This window comes from Arachis hypogaea, chromosome 18 (assembly GCF_003086295.3).
Source record: "Arachis hypogaea cultivar Tifrunner chromosome 18, arahy.Tifrunner.gnm2.J5K5, whole genome shotgun sequence".
Taxonomy (NCBI): Eukaryota; Viridiplantae; Streptophyta; class Magnoliopsida; order Fabales; family Fabaceae; genus Arachis; species Arachis hypogaea.
In genome coordinates, this window is record NC_092053.1 from 90,747,888 (window position 1) to 90,766,952 (window position 19,065).

Genomic DNA, 19,065 nt, shown 5'->3' on the forward strand with positions numbered 1-19,065 from the left:
GTACCACCACCCTCCGGTGACCAAGGATCAGCAGCACCACTGAAGTCAACAAGTCGAACACGACCGCTCCGACCACCACAGCAGATCTCGTCCGAGATCGACCTTCAGTTTTAGGTAACCCACGTAACACATAGGAAATCAAACTATGTGCAATCATCACATCATCCCAAATCACAGTCATAGCTAAAAAAATAAAAAAACATATGTACAAGCCAAAATTAAGAGCAAAATGTCAAAATATGGATAACTACTATATAATACTAAGTTATGTACAAACAAAATTAAAAAGTGCAATAAGCTAAGTAAAAAGTTTCTCAAAAAGATAAAATATATACAAAACAACTAAAAAGCATAAAAAGAAACTAAACTAAAAGTGTTCGAAAATGAAGCTTGTCACCCAAAATGCGCTTGCTGAAGATGCACAACCTCCCCACACTTAAGATGTAGCACCGTCCTCGGTGCTCACGATCATGCGGAGTGGAAGGAGTCGTCACTGTGTTACCTCTACCTTCAGCTAATGGATTAGGGGATAGAGCGGCTGCAAGAGTGATGGTGGTGTTGAAAAGGAAAGAGCTAAGTCACAAAACAGCATATGAAATGAACAAATAATAAATATTTGAATGGAAGCATACATGAGAATCAAATTAAATCAAACACAAACAAGTTCCAATCAAATTCAGGACATGAGGAAAGCTAACTTGCTTGTTTATCAAAGAATAAAAGAAGGAATGAGCATTGTTACTATGCACAAAGAGAAAGAAAACAGTTAAAAGTTGAAGGTTAATGTTAGTTGAAAAATAAAAAGAAAGTTAAAAGTTAAAAGTTATGTTAGTAAAAAGGAAAATGGTTAATTGAAAGAGGAAAGAAAATTTAAAGTTAGGTGAAGGAAAAGAAAAAGTTAGTTGAAAAAGAAAACAAAAGTTAAATGTTATGTAAAAAGAAGGAAAAAGTTAGTAAAAGAAATAGAAGAAAAATCAAAAGTTAGGTGCATAGTCACAAGTTCTTTAATTCCAAAAAGTTTTAAAAATTTCAAAACAAGCAAGTTTGTATTCAACTCTCAACAATTCAAAATGCCAAAACAAGTAATGCACATATATGTGTAGAGCATATAATCAAGTAAATATCAATCACAAGTAATTGGAATAAATTAAAACAATTTGGCATTGACAAAGTTAGAAATATAGAGAAACAAGTAAGCCAAAGAACATTCAAACACCAAATTCCAATGAGGCATGAACGTCACAAGGTTGAGATAATAGTTGAAAATTTTATGCACTATGTGACTAAAGGTAATTTGGGCATAGAGAAAATGAACCAAATTAGCCACATAAGTAAAAGAAATCATCAACCTTGTGAGAGCAAGCAAATGAGGCTAAAATTTAAATGAAAACAAAGTTTATGGTCAATTTGAAAATTCACTTGAACTATTCAATGCATAGAAGTAAATTAGCATTATAAACAAGCAAAGAATGTTAAATGCATGACCGAAACTTGTAAACGAGTTCTTGAGGAGTTTTACAAAACCATTTGGCAAACAAGATTCTATTGACATAGAAATCCGTCAAATAGAGTCTTGTTGCACCAATTAAAACAATGTCATTTAATGAAACATGGTTAGGAAAAATCCGGCAGCATTTCAACAGTAAATTGGCCTATTTCTCCAAACTCAGACAATCAGTTCAGATTCCATATGAATTCTTTGACAGTTAAAAGCACAAAAAAAATCATAATGAATTCATAGGAAGTAAGTAAATAAGCCAATTCCAGCAAGAAAACATGAGCAAACAATTAAAATCAATCCAACCAGCAATAATGAGCAAATAATGGCTCAAGAAACAGCACCAAAACAGCAACAATACAGAAAAATAATGGACTCAATCAGCATTCTTTTTTTTGAATTCCATTACCAATCACAAGTATTCAACATGAACTTAAACAAATAAGCATCCTGAATCAAGTGATTAGGTTCAAATTGGCACAAAATAGCAGCAATACAACTTCAATTCATGCATTAAGTAAAATTGTCATCACTGCAAACAAAATCCAGAAATTGTGCATTCCAAACAACAGCCATTAACAAGAGTAAAGCAGCAATAACACTATGCAATAGCATCAAACAAGTTAAATAAGCACATGGACAAATCATCAGCAACAAACAAAAAAGATCAATGAAACAGCAACATAACATCAATAAAAATTTAAACCAAACCAACAGCATCAAGCAGATTAACTAAATGAAATCACTAACTAAGAGTTAAAATCTAATCAAATCTAACGACACAAAATGACACTAATCAGCATACTCTCAGCCCCATTAACACCAAACCAACAACATAAATCATATCAACACCAAAATTCATCCAAACCAGCCCAGAGAATCACCACACAATCAAATGATTTTCAAACAATCTCGGCAACAATATCTTAGCAAAATCTCAAGAGCACAGCGAATTCTCACAATCAAACAATTAATCAAATACTACCAGTAGTTTATCCATTAATTCAACAGAAAATCAATCAAGCCAAACTAAACGAATTTAGCAGCAGTTTTTCAACAAAATAATCAGTAAAATCAGAATATTTCCAATTTCTCAACCCAATCACACAATTAATCCAATACCTCCAACAACATATTCATCAAAACGGGCAGTAAATCAGTGAATCATAAATACTGTCCATCAACGCAATCAAACAATTCCAAACAGCTCCAACAGAGATATCCATAAAAAGAAAGAAATTGCAAAATTTTAGTAGTCAATTCTCAGCAAAATCATCCATTAACAAGCATGTCATAGAATCAGAAATTAACCAAATGAACTTAAGCAAAATGCTTGTTATAACTGAAACATAGATGAAATTCCAAAAAGAAAAGTTGAACTGAAACCTGTTTGAAGAACAGGGAAGGGGAATGCAGAAAATTGGAGCAGGGAAGGGGGAAGAAGAAGCACTGAAAGTGAGTGGGGGAGCAGCAGAATTGGCCGGCCTAGTGGTGGAGCTGCTCCAATGGCAGCAGCGGAGGAGGAGCGCAGCAAAGAAATAGGGGCCTTGCCCTATTATGTTGTTCTAAGCAGTGAAGGGGGAACGGAGAAAAAGGTGGTGTGTGGAGGGTTGCGTTGGCGACGCCGGTGACGGTTGGTTGTCGCGGCGATTTGCTAGCGATTAGGGTTTCTGGCGGCGCTGTGGTAGTGGGCTTGCTTCTGTGGTTTTGCGAGTGAGATGGAGAGAGGAGAAGAGGGTTGCGGCTCGCTGATAGTGGAGGCTAGGGTGATTCGCGGTGGTAGTTCGCCAGTCAGAGAGATGGGAGAAAGAAGGGAAGCTAGCCGCCGTTGCTCTGGGTTTCAACGGAGGCGATGGTAAGGGAGAAGAGGAAACGCGACAATAGGGTCTGATGGTTGCGGTTTTGAGAAGGTGGCGGTGGCTGGAGGTGGTTGACGTGAAGGTGATGGTGGACGATGGCGTGGAGGAGCTAGCGCGGTGAGTTCTGGGCTCGCGGAGAAGTGTGAACGGGAAACGGGGAAGGGGAAGAGAAGAAGAGGTGAGGTTGAGACAGGGAGAGAGGAAGAAGAGAGGGGAAAGGACACTGCGACTCGGCCTCTGGTTTGGCGAGGAGGGGTGGCGCTGCAGCTGAGGTGAAGGGGAACAAAGAGATTGCGTGTTTGAGGAAGGAGAGAATGAAAGAGAAGAGGAGGGAAGAAAGGGGGCGAGGGGTAGTTGACGATAGTTGTGGTGGCGGGTAAACGGTGATGGACGCAAGATGGTGGGTGTTGGATGGCTCAGAGAAGACGAAAGGGGAAGGGCTTCATTGGCTCAGGGAAGGGGGAAAGACAACAGAAGGGGAGATGAGGGAGATGCAGACGAACCAACTGTGAGGGCGCTCCCAACAGAGGGGTGTGAATTGGGGGTGCATACACATTAACGTCCGTGCATACGCACAGACATGAAAATGGGCCATTGTGCATATGCACACGCTGTGCGAATGCTACGGGCAAAGGGGGTGTTTGAGAGTGTGCGCACGCACTAAAGCTGTGCGTATGCACAAAGGGCATTTTTTTTTTTTTTTTTTACAGAAATTCACCCAACATCCCAAGATGTATATAAACAAGAAATTAATAAAAAGTTGCAATTATTTACATTAACTTTAAAATCAATTCAAAATTCTATTTTTCAAATCAAAATTATGGACTATTCAAAACACTTTTAATATGTACAAACAAAAATCTCTCCAAATTCAACCATCCAAAAATTAATTCAAAATTTTAAACGTGCAATTCAAGTCAAAAATGCAATTTAAAGCAAAATTACTAACAATTCACATATGCACTTTAAAACAAAAATCTATTAAGGCAAGCTAACAACCAAGAGATATATTTACAAACAAAAACAAGTGACCAATCAAAAACAAAATATTCACAGATTCACATATTAACAATAGCCAACAATATAACACCATTGGATTCTCCGGCAACGGCGCCAAATTTTACGATGAGAATTATTGCCGGTTTAGAATCAATCGAGGACAAAAATCACTTCGTTGGTAGCATAGTCCAAACCAACAATGAATTCTCAAGATCAAATAATAAATTCAATACAAAATAATCGAGAGTAATTAAACCTCGGGTCGTCTTTCCTAGGAGTTGCAATGAAATATACACTTATTGGCTATGGGAGAGAGCATGGGGAATTGGGAATGAAAGCAAGAGAGCAAGAAATGTAAATAGCAAGGGAGCAATAAACATGCAAGGAAAGTAAATGGAAAGCAATTAAAAGCAATGAAAATGGAAAATGAAAGCTAACAAGGACTCTTGGAAAGAAGTGGGTAGTCTAGGTTTCCTATTCTAGTTATAGACCACAAACATGGCAATTGTGTGGAATCAATTCAAATTAGTCAATCCTCCTTGAGAATTAGTCAAAAGCATAATTGATCTCAATCCATAAGTCCTAGTCAACTCACTAATTACTTAGTGAAAGACTACGTCAATGGAAACCAAACCAATTAACTATTCTCACACAATGCGGAATGGACATCTACAACTCAATTCCATCAAAACATCCAATTTCTCAACCAAGAGTGTGAAAACTAAACATGCAAGAAATTAAACATCAAAGCAATAAAAGTCAAAGCAATTAAATGCAAGAAAAGGAAACTTCAAATGCAAGAAACCTCTTGGCAAGTAATTGAGGAGTAAGGCTACCTATCCTAGACATTGACCACAAACACATGATGATTATGAAGAGTTAATCCTACTTAGTCAACCTTACATCTAAGATAAGTCAAATAGGCATAGTTAATTTCAATCCCTAAGTCCTATGTCAACACTAATGGGTCACATAGAGTCAAGGGAGACTAAATTAACTAACTACTCTAATATATCAAGCAAGAATGGACATCAATGACTCAAGGATCACCAAAGTTAACAATTCCAAGCCAAGAGTGAAGAAAAGCTATGTAAAAACTAAGCCAAGTATTTTATCAAACACTTGGTGTGCCTGAGAATAAATAATATTAAATTGCATTAAAAATAAAATATAAAATACCAAAAGCAAGATAATGACAATAACAATTAAAGAGAGCAATAAATGACATGTAAACATAAAATTGTATTAATTGGAATTAAAATAACAAAAGTATTCATAACAGGAAAAATGCCATAAAAGAGAAAATAACAAAAAGAGATGAAGAAGATAAAGAAGCAATAACAATAAATGACAAGGAAAAGTAAATAGAAACGAGAATTGAAAGTAGAAATTACAAGAAATTAAACTAAAGAACCCTAAGTCTAGAGAGGGGGGGGAGCTTCTCTCCCTAGAAAACTAAGCAAAAACATGTAAAAACCTAAACCTAAGTGCTCTCCCCTTCATCCCTCTTCAATTTGGCTTGAAATAGCTTCAAAAATAACTTGGATTAGATTTTGGGGGCCCAAAAATCGCCCCAGCAGTTTGCAATTAATGAGCTCTCGTGCCAGGACCTGTGCAGACGCACAGATGTGTGCGTCCGCACACTGGCTATTTTCTGACTTGTGCGTACACAAAAATTATGTGCGTCCGCATACTTAGACTTATGTCCACTATAGTAAATTATATATCAATTTGAAACCCCGGACGTTAGCTTTCCAATGCAGCTAAAACCGCCTCATTTGGACCTCTGTAGCTCAAGTTATGATAAATTTAGTACCGAGAGGTCAGGATTGGCAGCTTTACAAATCCTTCATTTCTTGAATTCTCCCATTTTGCATGCTTTCCTTCCACTTCTTCAATCCATACTTGCCTTGTAAACCTGAATACTCAACAAACATATCAAGGCATCAAATGAAATTAAAGTGAATAAAATTTAGCAATTATAAAGCTTAAAAAGCTTATTTTTACTTTCAAGTACAATTTAGGGAGAAATGATGAAACTATGCTATTTCAATAGATAAATGCAAGAAAAGTCAATGAAATCTACCCAAATAGAGAAAATAAATACCATAAAATGTGGATTCATCAGTATAGTTCTTTTGAGCATCATTTAAAATGCGACTAGCATAATAAATGACATGCAGGAGCTTGTCTTGTCGCTGCCTGAACTACTCCTATGGCATAGTCACTGGCATCGCACATCAGCTTGAATGGTAGAGTCCAGCTAGGTGCAGAAATAACAGATGCAGTGACAAGCTTTGCCTTTAAGGTTTCAATAGAAAGTAGGCAATCCTCACCAAAAACAAAAGGTGTGTCTGCAACTAGAATATTGCACAAGGGTTTTGCTATATTAGAAAAGTCTTTGATGAACCTCCTATAAAAACCTGCATGCCTAAGAAACTTCTGATGGCCTTAATATTAGTAGGAGGTGATAATTTTTCAATTATTTCCACCTTAGCCTAATCGACCTCTATTCCCTTGTTTGAGATTCTATGCCCAAGAACAATCCCTTCAGTAACCATAAAATGGCATTTTTCTCAGTTTAAAACCAGGTTTGTTTCTTGGCATTGCTTCAGTACCAGAGCTAGATGGTTAAGACAAGATTCAAAGGAATTTCCAAAAATAGAGAAATCATCCATGAATACTTCCAAGAATTTTTCCCCCATATCTGAGAAGATGGAGAGCATGCACCTTTGAAAGGTTGTTAGTGCATTGCAAAGGCCAAATGGCATCCTCCTATAGGCAAACACTCCATATGGGCATGTAAAAGCTGTCTTTTCTTGATCTTGAGGATCAACTGCAATTTGATTGTAACCCGAGTAGCCATCCAAGAAGCAATAGAATGCATGGCCAGCCAGTCTTTCCAGCATCTGGTCTATGAAAGGTAAGGGAAAGTGATCCTTTCTTGTGGCGTTGTTGAGTCTCCTATAGTCGATGCACCTATGCCACCCTATGACAGTTCTTGTGAGGATCAGCTCATTTCTTTCATTGTGGATTACTACCATCCCGCCTTTCTTGGGTACCACTTGCACAGGGCTTACCCAAGGACTATCAGAAATGGGATATATGATCCCAGCCTCCCACAGCCTTGTAACCTCTTTTTGGACCACCTCCTTCATAGTCGGATTCAGTCGTCTCTGTGGCTGCCCCACGGGTTTAACGTCATCCTCAAGTCTAATTTTGTGCATACATCGAGTTGGATTGATTCCTTTTAAGTCACTTATAGTCCACCCGAGAGCAATCTTGTGGGCTTTAAGTACTTGAATTAGCACCTCTTCTTTCTGCTGCTCTAGGGCAGAACTTATGATAACTAGATATGTGTCACCATCTCCTAAGAACACATATTTCAAGGATGGCGGCAAAGGCTTAAGCTCGAGTTTAGGAGGTCCATTTTCTACTTTAGGGGTGGTCAGTGTCTCCTCCTGCTCTTCTGGTGCATGCAGTTCAAGCATGGCATCTTCAAGAATGTTACCAAGCTCTTCCTCAAGTCTTTCAATCTCACGTACCTCTTCAACCAGGGGATCTATGACATCAATCTTCATGCATTACTTTGGGGGGTCAGGATGTATTCTTATGCCGATTAGAAACTAGTGATAAATCTGATCGTGAGTATAGTCTAACCAACATATGAATACCGCATCAAACAATTCTAAAATCTATGACCGAGAGTATTGATCCCGGGTCGTTCTCCCTAGGAATTGCTTTAGAATGTGCATCATTGATTAGGAAAGCCTTTATGGTTTTGAGAGTTGGTGCAAGAATTCAAACTAGCAAGCAATCAACAATTAATGGAAATAAAAGCCTTGGCCAAGGGTAAGCATTGGAAGTTCCATCATTATAGTTTCCTTCAATTATGATAAGAGTTGATTATTGCTTCACTTAGTTAACCCCCTAACAATGGAGAAAAGTCAAGTGAGAGTAACTAACTTGAGTCACAAGTCCTAGTCTCACCCTAGGGAAGTCTAGCTTTAGTGCACTCCAAGCCAATTAGCAATTCTCAATTTATAATCTACAATTGATATCCACTATTCAAGTGTTTCCAATAACTCAACCCCTAAGCCAAGTAAGAGAAATCTACTCCATAGCTAAGGTTGTCATTATCACAAATAATTGGTAGGCAATTATAGAAAACATGATGCAATTGAGAGAAGAGAATTGAATTAAAGCTATCTATTCTAAACAACAATCACACAATTGAATGAAACCTCAATTCATTAATCCACATTCAAAGTAACAAAGTGAACCAAATCTAGATCTAAGAAATTAAACCAAAATAACATCAATTAAGAGTAGAAGAAGAGTAGATCTACACTTGTAGCAAAACAAAAAGTCAATTAGCAATAGATCTCACCAAGAATTCAAAGGAAACTTGCAATGGAGGATGAAAACCTAGAGAGAAGTTGGAGTTTCTCTCTCTAAAAATAAAATGTAACTAACTTCCTAAAAATATCTAGAATTATCACTCTTTTTAACACCCCTAAGACTTGGTCTTCTTAAGCTTTTCCCTCCAAAATCTGCTCCAAAACAGGGCCTGAAAACCCCTTAAAATTGCTGGGCACGTCTTTCATTTAAAAAATCATGTGCGCATATCGACGCGTACGCGCACTGCACGCGTACGCGTCCTTGGGCTCTTTTGCGATTCTGCGCGCAGGCGTACAGTGCGCACGAGCGTCATAAGGGATATGGCCCAGCCATATAAGCGTGTCGGCTCCTCGCTCGGCTCCACTGTGCTGCCTCTGGATGAGCGCATCCACGCGTACGCGCACTGTGCGCGTGCGCGCGCATGTCCAAACTTCAATTCTTTGATTTGTTTCATGCTCCTTCCGTTCATGCATGCTTCCTCCATTCCCCTTGGCCATTTTTGCCCTATAACTTCTGAAATCACTTAACAAACGGATCAAGGCATCTAATGGTAATAGAGGAGGATTACAATATCTCAATTTTGATGCAAAAGAAGCATATTCTCATATATGAGGTAAAATGGGAAAGAGACACGAAATCATGCAGTTTTATATGAATAAGTGTGGAAAATCATTGATAAAACCCTTAGATTCTATGCATGATAAACCCTAAAAACGAAGTTTATCAACCTCCCCACACTTAAAGTATAGCATATCCTCATGCTATGGGAAAGCAAAAGATCAAAGGACTACAAGGGTGTAGGACTCATGTGATGCGATCTACCTACATGAATGCAACTAGGGTACATGCTACTATCTACTTGGCCAAGAGTAATTCAATCTTTCTAGAAGACACATATATATGTGCACATAGAGCAGAATGATGGCAATGTATGAACTCTACCAATTCTAGTCATCAGAATGAAATATGCATAACTTGTATGAAGAACGCTCGCGAGAGCCGGGAACAAGGAATTGAGCTTCGAACCCCTCACCGGAAGTATTTGCGCTCTATTCGCTCGGTGTATAGGGTTGATCACTCAATCCCTCCCTACTTCATGCTTTTCTAAAATTTGTTTTTCTTCTAACAATCAACATATATTCCATGCATGCATGCAAGTATCATGGGGTCTTTTCTTTAGGTTGTAATGGGGTTAGGGTCAAGGTAAGGGTGCATATTTAGTCAAGTGAGCTTGAAATTTGAATCTTTGATAAGCTTAAACTTTCTACCTAACCTATGACATCCTATACAATTCAAAAGCTAACCTAACTACCCATTCTTCACTTTTTAACATACTCATACATTTTATTTTCATTTCACAACACTTATGCATTGATCCTTATTGAGCCTTGCTTTTAGGGCATTTTGTCCCCTTTTTATTTCTTTCTTTTTCTTTGTTTCTTTCTTTTTCTATATATATATATATTTTTTTTTTCTTTTTTCCTTACTATTTTTCTTTTTCTCTCTTTTCTTTTCCCCTTTTTTTCTTAATCATCAATGCATAATGTCTATACGTTTTATCAATACATGAGCATGTACCCAATTCCCAATCATTTCAATAAAAATACAAGGCTACCTTTTTATTCACCCAATGTCCCAAGTTTTCCCACACTTGAATGATACACACACACACACACTAGCTTAAGCCAATCAAAGATCCAAATAAGGACATTTATTGTTTTCCGCTTTAAGGCTGGTAATGTGCTAAATTAAGAACAAGTGGGTTAATCATAGGCTCAAAGTAGCTAACAATGGGAGATAAAAGGTAAGGCTATTTGGGTAAGTGAGCTAATGAAATGATGGCCTCAATCATATACATGCATGAATACAAGGAATAATGGACATATAGAATTAAACAAATCAAATATTACAATCATAGGAAGAGAACAATTTCACACAAGAAGGAAAAATAAGTGGTTATAAGATGTAACCACACCATTAGGCTCAAAACTCACTTGCTTGTGGTCTTGGCTCAAATCCCATGTTCCAAAATACTGTAACAACCCCGGTTTTCGAGAACGCGAAATCTTTTCTGAAAGTACTGATTTCTCCGGAAGATCAGTAAGGGGAAAACCTTTGATATATCATCAAGTATCTCAATCCTCATTGTCATTATGTCATCTTTAAGTTAGAACCTTTTACGAGACAAGCTCGATAACGCGGTCACGAAGAACCTGGTTTTTGAACCATATCGGTTAGAAGTTTTGATTTGGTTTTTTTGTAAATAGTCTCAGTTTGACGAACCGGACTCGATTTATGAGAGAAGAGAGATAATAGGATGATATTATCATTATATTAGTATTAGAAGCTTCTTGAATAATATTATAAGGTTACCTGGTCAGTTTTAGTTAAAAACAGAAAATCGGTTTAACCGGGTTTACGGTTTACTGGTGCAGCTTAGCACCAACACTCTCTGATGAATTTAGCAATACTAAGGCCTCATTATACATGTAATATTCTCATAATAAATATGTTACTAGTGTCATTTATGCTAGTAGCTCAGAAAATAATTTTTAGAGATGTTTTTACGAGTGTTCCGATACACCTAGTTTTAGTAGTTGTACACCAGAGATATTTTAATATTATTTTAATCCACCTTCAAGCCAACCAATCACAACTCACCTTACACCCCCAAGACCTCCAAGGCTGTCTCATTTCATCATTTTGGCCGAAAATAACAAGAGAGAAAAGAGAGAAACTTTCATGAACACTTAATCTTCAAAGCTTGATTTCTTCTGAACTAAAACTCAAATCAAAACTCCGATTTCACCAAAATGATCCTCTCTTCTTCCTCTACATAACCATGTAACTTATCAAGGATGGAAATAAGGTGAGATAGCTGTCTCCCTCCCATTTCAATTCGGTTTTCAAGGAAACATGCTTAAACATGTGTTTTCTTGATGTTCTTCCTTAGGAATCATGCTTAACTTGACTTGAGGGCCAAGAAACGTGAATTTTCAGCAAGTCTAAGGTGAGATATCTCTTCCTAACATACTGAGTAAGATTTGGTCAGTTGAGAGTTTTTGGATTTAAAGTTGTTCTTGATGTGATTTAGGAGGAAAAAGTGCTTAAGGACCACCTGAAAGTTTAACCGAATTAGGAGCAGCAAAACCAGGTAGGGATTGACGAATTTAATCTTGATTGATTGTGTTTTAGTTGTGTGATTATGATATGGTTTGGCTGTGCTAGAAATTGATGATTTATATGATTGATTCTTGGTGAAAATTTGGTAAAATTTTGATGAAATTTGATGAAATTCAAGCTTTAAAGTTCATGTTCTTGGGCAGCTGGAAAAACGAAACCCTAAGCTTAAATTGAGGTTCAATTTGTGTTGAAATCATGTAGAAAAGATGGGGTTTTAGTGGCTGCTAATTTATTATGAATTATAGTAAAAATCGGTTGCTGAAAAGACTGAAAAACGGGTAAAAACAGAGAAGGAATCTGAAGAATTTATGAAGAACATGAAGAACACTTTGAGTGTGATAAAGAACAATGAAGAACACCTTTTTTATTCATAAAAGGGCAAGGAAGTAATTAATTTGGTGTTTGGGGGTTATTTAGTAATTTCTGGAAGTTAGGGTGGTAAAAGTAGAAATATTAAAAGTTACGGGTGGTAAAATGTGAATTTTAAAGGTTAAAAGTAAAAGTAAGTTAATTTTCGAAAATTTAATGATAAAATAATAAAAAAATGATAAAATAATAAAAAAATAATAAAATAATGCGAAAAAGGCAGTTTTCTGTAAAAGCTTTAGAAAGACAACTTTAAGCGCAGAATCTCATAATTACCTTCATAAAACACTTAGGGAGTGGTAAAAACATATTAGTGAGGCAAAGATAATAAAATATAAAAAGTTGAAGAAAAGATAGAAATCGAAGAAAAAGTCTATAAAGTTTTAATGACAGAAAAACAGACAGAGACTAGTGAACGAACTAGGACAACATAGTTAGTCCTGGAATTGCAAATAGGGTTAGGTATTATATGAAAAGTTAAACTGTTTCAGTATAGACTTAATGAACCTATACCTGGGACAGACTAACTATTCATACCGAAATATACATAAGCTTTAAATACATACGTTAAACAGAGAAATCAGAGCAGAGTAAAGAAACACAGAGAATAGAGTAACCAGAGCAGAATAAAGGGATACAGAAAAAAGAGTAATCAGAGAAAAGTAAAAAGACAAAGAGAAAAGAGTAATGTGATAAAGAGAAATGGTTTGAATTAAGATGTTGTAAAAGTGAAAGATGTAAAGTTTGTACAGTATGATTGAACAGAGAAAGAAAGAGGTACTGCATAAGAATGTGAAAATGATGATGAATAATGAGAATGACGATGAATAATGATAATGAGAATGATTATGTGATGATTTGTTGCTTGAGGCAACCCAAGAGATATTTATTTGTTGCTTGAGGCAACCCAAGAGATGTGTTTATTCATTTGTTGTATTAAGGCAACTACAGATATACTTGTATGATCATCTGCTGCAGTGAGGCAGTCAGATAGATCATGGTGTGATCACTGAGAACGCTTTTCTATGGTACAGATCCATATTTTATTTCTGTAAGGCAGAGGGGTTATTTCCTGCTACAGAAGTACCGTGACCACCTGTTCCATTTCTGTAGTGGCAGAGGGGTTATTTCCTGTATACAGAAGGTGTGTCAGCATACATCCCTGCAGTGGCAGATGTGTTATTTCCTGCGTGCAGTGGACCCTGTGGTGGCAGAGGGGTTATTTCCTGTACACAGGGGTATAGCCAATAGGAAAGCCTTATCCAGACAGAGGTTGCTGGATAACGTCGGGAGCGGGTTAGTAACCGACAGATGAGCTCATTACCTGCACTAGGGCTAGACATGCATCATACTTGGTTGCGCATTTCCTCTGTTATGATTGTTGTTTGAATGTATGCTTTCTTTGTTTGTATTCTATTCATTGTGTCTGTGTTTTATTTTCTTGTATTTCTTTTGTTTGTGTTTTGCTTTCTGTTTTCTCTGTTTTTTCTATTTATCTGTATCTTCTGTTCACTACTTCTCGATGTTTTGTTATTCATCTGCTAAACAATACGAAATTAATGAACTTAACTAATAACCCCGGCCCTACTAAGAACTCCCCAGTTCTTACCCCTTCTCTCTCCCTTCCCCCTTCAGATGGAAGTATAAGTACCCTTCCGTAGTTCGTTGATGATGGTTCTGCAAAGAGGATTCCGCTCTAGATAGTCTTCTGAGTCTAGGGTGAATCTCGTTCTCTGTTTACATGTATATACTGTAAGACAGCTGATATCTGCACCCCGTTTGTACGTGAACTTTAACCTAAATCCTATGTACAAGACTTCTGTTGTGTGGCTACTTGATAAGGTACCAGAGAGACGTCATATGGCAATGACTGATCGTGCAGAGGAGTAGCAGATGATGTTCTACCTTTTGGTGACGTTTCACCTGACTTGAGTTTTGAAGACCTAGAACGTACTTTCCCTCGCTTTAGTAGTTTTGAGGGACTAGGCGAGTATAGAGTCTAGGCTAGCCTAGGTGCCAGCTTAGGGACCTCTTGAACAGGTCAGGACCTGGGATGTTGTATGTATATATATGTATATAGACATTATTTAGCTATATCTAGGGGTGTTCTAACTAACAGTCTATATTCTAATAAAGGCTAAATCACTGAATGTTGTCAACTACTTGCGATGTATTTATGTGTGGTTGTTTATAACTGATTTATCTGTTATTATTTGTGAATTGATTATGAATGATTCCGTCTATTAATCCAAACGTTTTCAAAAAAAAAATGTACCTCGCTAACTCACTACACTTTTAACAACGAATCAGGCTCATATAATAAATAATAGATAATAATTAGGATGACAAATTGGTAGCACTCAGTTTCTGGTATGTTCTAGGCGTACTAAAAATTGGGTCGTTATAAATACATTCTTTAAACAAGTTAAGCATCAAAAGATTTTTAAATTTCAAAATTGGTAGGTTTGCCGTAAAATTCTTGTTTTCTAGAATAGAACTCATTGCTCTAACCAAGTGGATTTATTAAGAGATACCAAGAATGAAAGACCTAGCATGAAATCTACTCTAGTTAAGAAAAGAGGTTCAAGGAATTTTTTCGGGTGTTACCTACGGAGACCGGTCAGCCGACCGACCACCCCACACTTAGAAGTTGGCACAGTCCTCCGTGCCTTGAGTGAGACGGAGTGGTTGATCGGCTTCCACGTGTCCATCCACTTCTTCATCATTATCGCTTTCATCATTATTGGTACCGGTGGACGTGGAAATTTCCGGTTCCTCCATAGGCGGTGCTAGGCAACTTAGAAGCTTCTTAACGAAAGTGTATCGGCGTTGGTTACGCCGCTCATAACAATCAAGCTTCTTGTGGAGTTCCTCTATGCGTTGCATGGATGACTTTGGTGGTGCGGATGAGGAAGAGGGGATGCGCATGGAGACGGAAAAGTGTGGCTATTCGGTGTCCGCCGGAGGGTAAAGGTACCTCCCGTTTGGAACAACATCTCTGTCCATCGGGATCATGGCCCTTCTATCCTTGGTCTTTCGGGGAACACCGACTGCGGCGACTAAGTCGGTCACTAGAGCGGAAAAAGGTAGATTCCCCTTAGCATGAATGCGGCCCATAGATTGGCGGATGAGACGATAAATATGCACTGGTCTCTCTGTGAGGACACACCAAACCAACAAGGTTAACTCGGCAGTGATAGATGAGCCATGGGTGCTTGAGAGCACGTAGTGGGCTAGAATTTGGGCCCATGCTTAAGCCTTTCTGGTTAGAAAACGTACGTCGATGCCCTTGGGCCGGGGCCTCATCCTTCTTCGAATCCAGAATGATTCGGGTGTGGCAATGACCTTAAGGATAGCATCCCAATCAAACGCATATTCGCACCGGGCCGACAAAATCTCCTGATAGGCATCAACCCCGTCCGCTAACGGTTCGGTCTTAAGCACATTTTGAATGGCCTCCTCTGTGACGGGAACTTGCCTTCGGCGCACCAATACCGATGTGAGGGAAGGGGAATGGTAATTGGTGTAAAATTCAGACACCCATGACAAGTTCGCCTCCCGTGGCTTCCTCAATAGGAATTTCCATTGCCGTCATTCGATGCGGGGCAAAATGAGCGGTATGACATGAGCCGGAGGGGCCAGAAAGGGCTCCGCATGATAGTTCCGTGGCTTGATCAAGGGATAGACAAGTTCACAATAGCGGTTGGGGAACTTGTTCGGATCCCTCGCCGGATTATCTTTTTCCGAAACATCAATGTTAGCAACGCTCCTGGGCTTGGTGAGGAGGGCCTTAGCTTGCGGGCCTTGGTGTGCTTTGCTAGTAGACCGTGATGGTGCCTTCTTGGGCGCCTTTTCATTGTCTCTTTTGAGCACCATCCTAGAAAGAAGGAAAGGTGGTGAAATTAATCTTAAAGAGGCGCCAAGAAAGAACAATCATGCAAGTGATAAAGCACAAAAGAATAAGTGACTTAGATACATGACAACTGCAACATGTAACTAAGACAATAATGAAGATCATAGCTAGTCACTAGCATGTGATACATGAGCGGTATAGGCATGCGAACAGGAAGCATGAGAAGCGCACACTCATAACAACAAGAAGTAAGTAAAATATGGGATGAGCTTGTAGAAATGAAACAAGAAATGTAGGAAGTTCAATGTATACATGAACAAACAAGTGAATGAGAAGGAACACCAAAATAGAGAACACTTAGTCAAAATGATTCCAAGAAGTCATATGGTTCTTTCATCAAACACTTGGTGTGCATCCCTTTATGACAAAAACTTAGAGAAGAGTGACAATGTAGCATCCCATAAAGCATCAACAATCATCATATCACACCACTAAATACAAAAGAAAGTAAGTAAATCAAACAAACTCATCAATGCAAGAGTAAGCTCCACTTAGGATACCCATGAGAAAATGAAAGGAAAGAAAGAAATAAAATGCAATAAACAAAGAGAACATGAATGCAACTACTAAAAAAATAAGAGCATGTAATTAGGGGGATGGAAAAAAAAGAAAGGGGAACTAAAAAAAAAACTTTAGAAAGGAGGGGTACCTTAAAGGGGGAAGAAGGAGATAGGGTATGGAGGTGAGAGAAGGGTTAGTGAAGGAGAGGAGAGGGAAAAGAGGTGTGGGTCTGCTGGAGGTGGTGGTTGCCGCCGGAGGTGGCGGAGAAGAAGAGGTAGGGATGGTAGAGGAGGGTAGAGGTGAAGAAGAGGGGTGGTGGTAAGAAGAAGGAAAGAAAATGGAGGGAGAAAGGCACACTTTCATTCAATTGGTTCACGAAACCGACGCGCGCGCGCATGGGCAAAATCAGTAACGACGCGGATGCGCACAGTGCGTGTCTGCGTGAAGTAGCGAAATGTGAGGGTGCACGCGAGCGCCAGGTGTGCATGCGCGTGCATATGTGTTGTGCCCTCAGCACAGGTTGGGCACAACTCTGGCCCAACTCTCGGAAAAAAGTACCAGAAAGTAAAATTTGTTGAGCGACGCGGACGCGCACAGTGCGCTGACGCGTCGATTGACATTATGGTCGAGGTACGCGTGCGCACCAGGTGCGCCTACGCGTGAGTTGAGCTGGGCCAGTAGCATGAAATTGGCCCAACCAGGGCACAACTCTCTGGACGATGGCCCAGGGTCGCAAAACGCAGTAGTGACACGTACGTGGCTAGTGCGCGCACGCGTGTTTTTGTGTGGATTGACATGGACGCGTACGCATCTCGTGCGCGCACACGTGATGTTGGTTATGCCCAGGGCTCAAAGCTGGCTCAGAATTTGCACAACTCTCTGGTAAATGGCCCAAGAGTTGCGAAAGCCAGGGGCGCATACGCGCACAGTGCACGCATGCGTGGCCCCCCTCCCCTTTTTTTTGAATGAATGGAGAAAATGCCTAATTATCATGTATTCACTGTCCAAACAAGCCAAAGAAGTCAAAAACACCTAAAATCAATGCAAAAGCTAAAGAGAAGTGTGCTTCTACCATACAATCAATTCATTTATAAAAAAATCAATGCAAGTCTTTATGAACAAGTTATCCAAGGTAGGCACAAGCAATGCTAATCAAGCAAAAATGTAGCTAAACAATTACAAAACAATGAAGAATTCAAAAGAAAAGACGGTATACAAAGGAGGGAAAGGATAGATCTCACCATGGTGGGGTGTCTCCCACCTAGCACTTTTGTTTAATGTTCTTAAGTTGGACTTTCACTTGTTCATTGCTCTTTGCCAAGAGGTGCGTCTTCCAAAAGGAATACCTCAACCTCTTTGTTGCTCTTCATTTGCTCACCATGATACAACTTGAGACGGTGCCCATTGACTTTGAAGATATCCAACCTTGAGGGATGGCACAAATGGTAAACCCCATAAATCTAGAATTGTAAAGAAGGACTAGATCACCGGCTTTAAATTCTTTGCCTCTTATGTTCCTATCATGCACGGCTTTCATCTTTTCCTTGTAAAGTCTAGAGTTCTCATAAGCTTCAAGCCTCAAACATTCCAACTCCGCTAATTGTATCTTCCTCTCAATTCCGGCTCCACCCAAACTTAGATTACACTCTTTGATGGCCCAATACGCCTTGTGCTCTATTTCCACTGGCAAATGGCAAGCTTTACCATACACCAACCGAAAGGGGCTCATGCCAATTGGCATTTTGTATGCCGTACAGTAGGCCCATAATGCATCGGTGAGCTTGGCACTCCAATCTTTCCTATTGGATTTCACAATCCTTTCCAAGATACGTTTAATCTCCCGATTGGAAACCTCGACTTGGCTGTTTGTTTGTGGGTGGTAGGCTGTGGCTACTTTATGCATGATACTATACTTCTTCATGAGTCCTTCCATTCTTCTGTTGTAAAAGTGTGAACCTTGGTCGCTCACGATTGCTCGTGGCGACCCAAATCTACTAATGATATTATTTCTCACAAAAGAAAGGACTACGTTAGCATCATCCGTCCGGGTGGGTATCGCTTCTACCCATTTAGACACATAATTAACGGCGAGTAGAATGTAGAGAAAACCATTAGAATTTGGGAATGTCCCCATAAAGTCAATTCCCCACACGTCGAAAATCTCACAAAATAGCATGGTTCGTTGGGAAATTTCATCCTTATTAGAGATATTACCAAATCTAATGCATTGAGAATAAGATTTACAAAAATGAGAAAAGTCCTTGAAAAGAGTTGGCCACCAAAAGCCACAATCTAGGATTTTCCTTGTCGTTCTTTGAGATCCAAAATGGCCTCCTCCTTCGGAG

At 38.9% G+C, this 19,065-nt stretch overlaps 1 long non-coding RNA gene across 1 annotated transcript; it reads right to left on the reverse strand.

Annotated features, from left to right (window-relative positions):
- Positions 1-218: 218 nt before the first annotated feature.
- On the reverse strand, positions 219-4,061 carry LOC112771844 (uncharacterized). Its single transcript, XR_003187241.3, has 2 exons — positions 2,885-4,061; positions 219-538 (listed from the first exon to the last, which is right to left on the reverse strand). It is a non-coding gene; the product is annotated as an uncharacterized lncRNA (long non-coding RNA).
- Positions 4,062-19,065: the final 15,004 nt, after the last annotated feature.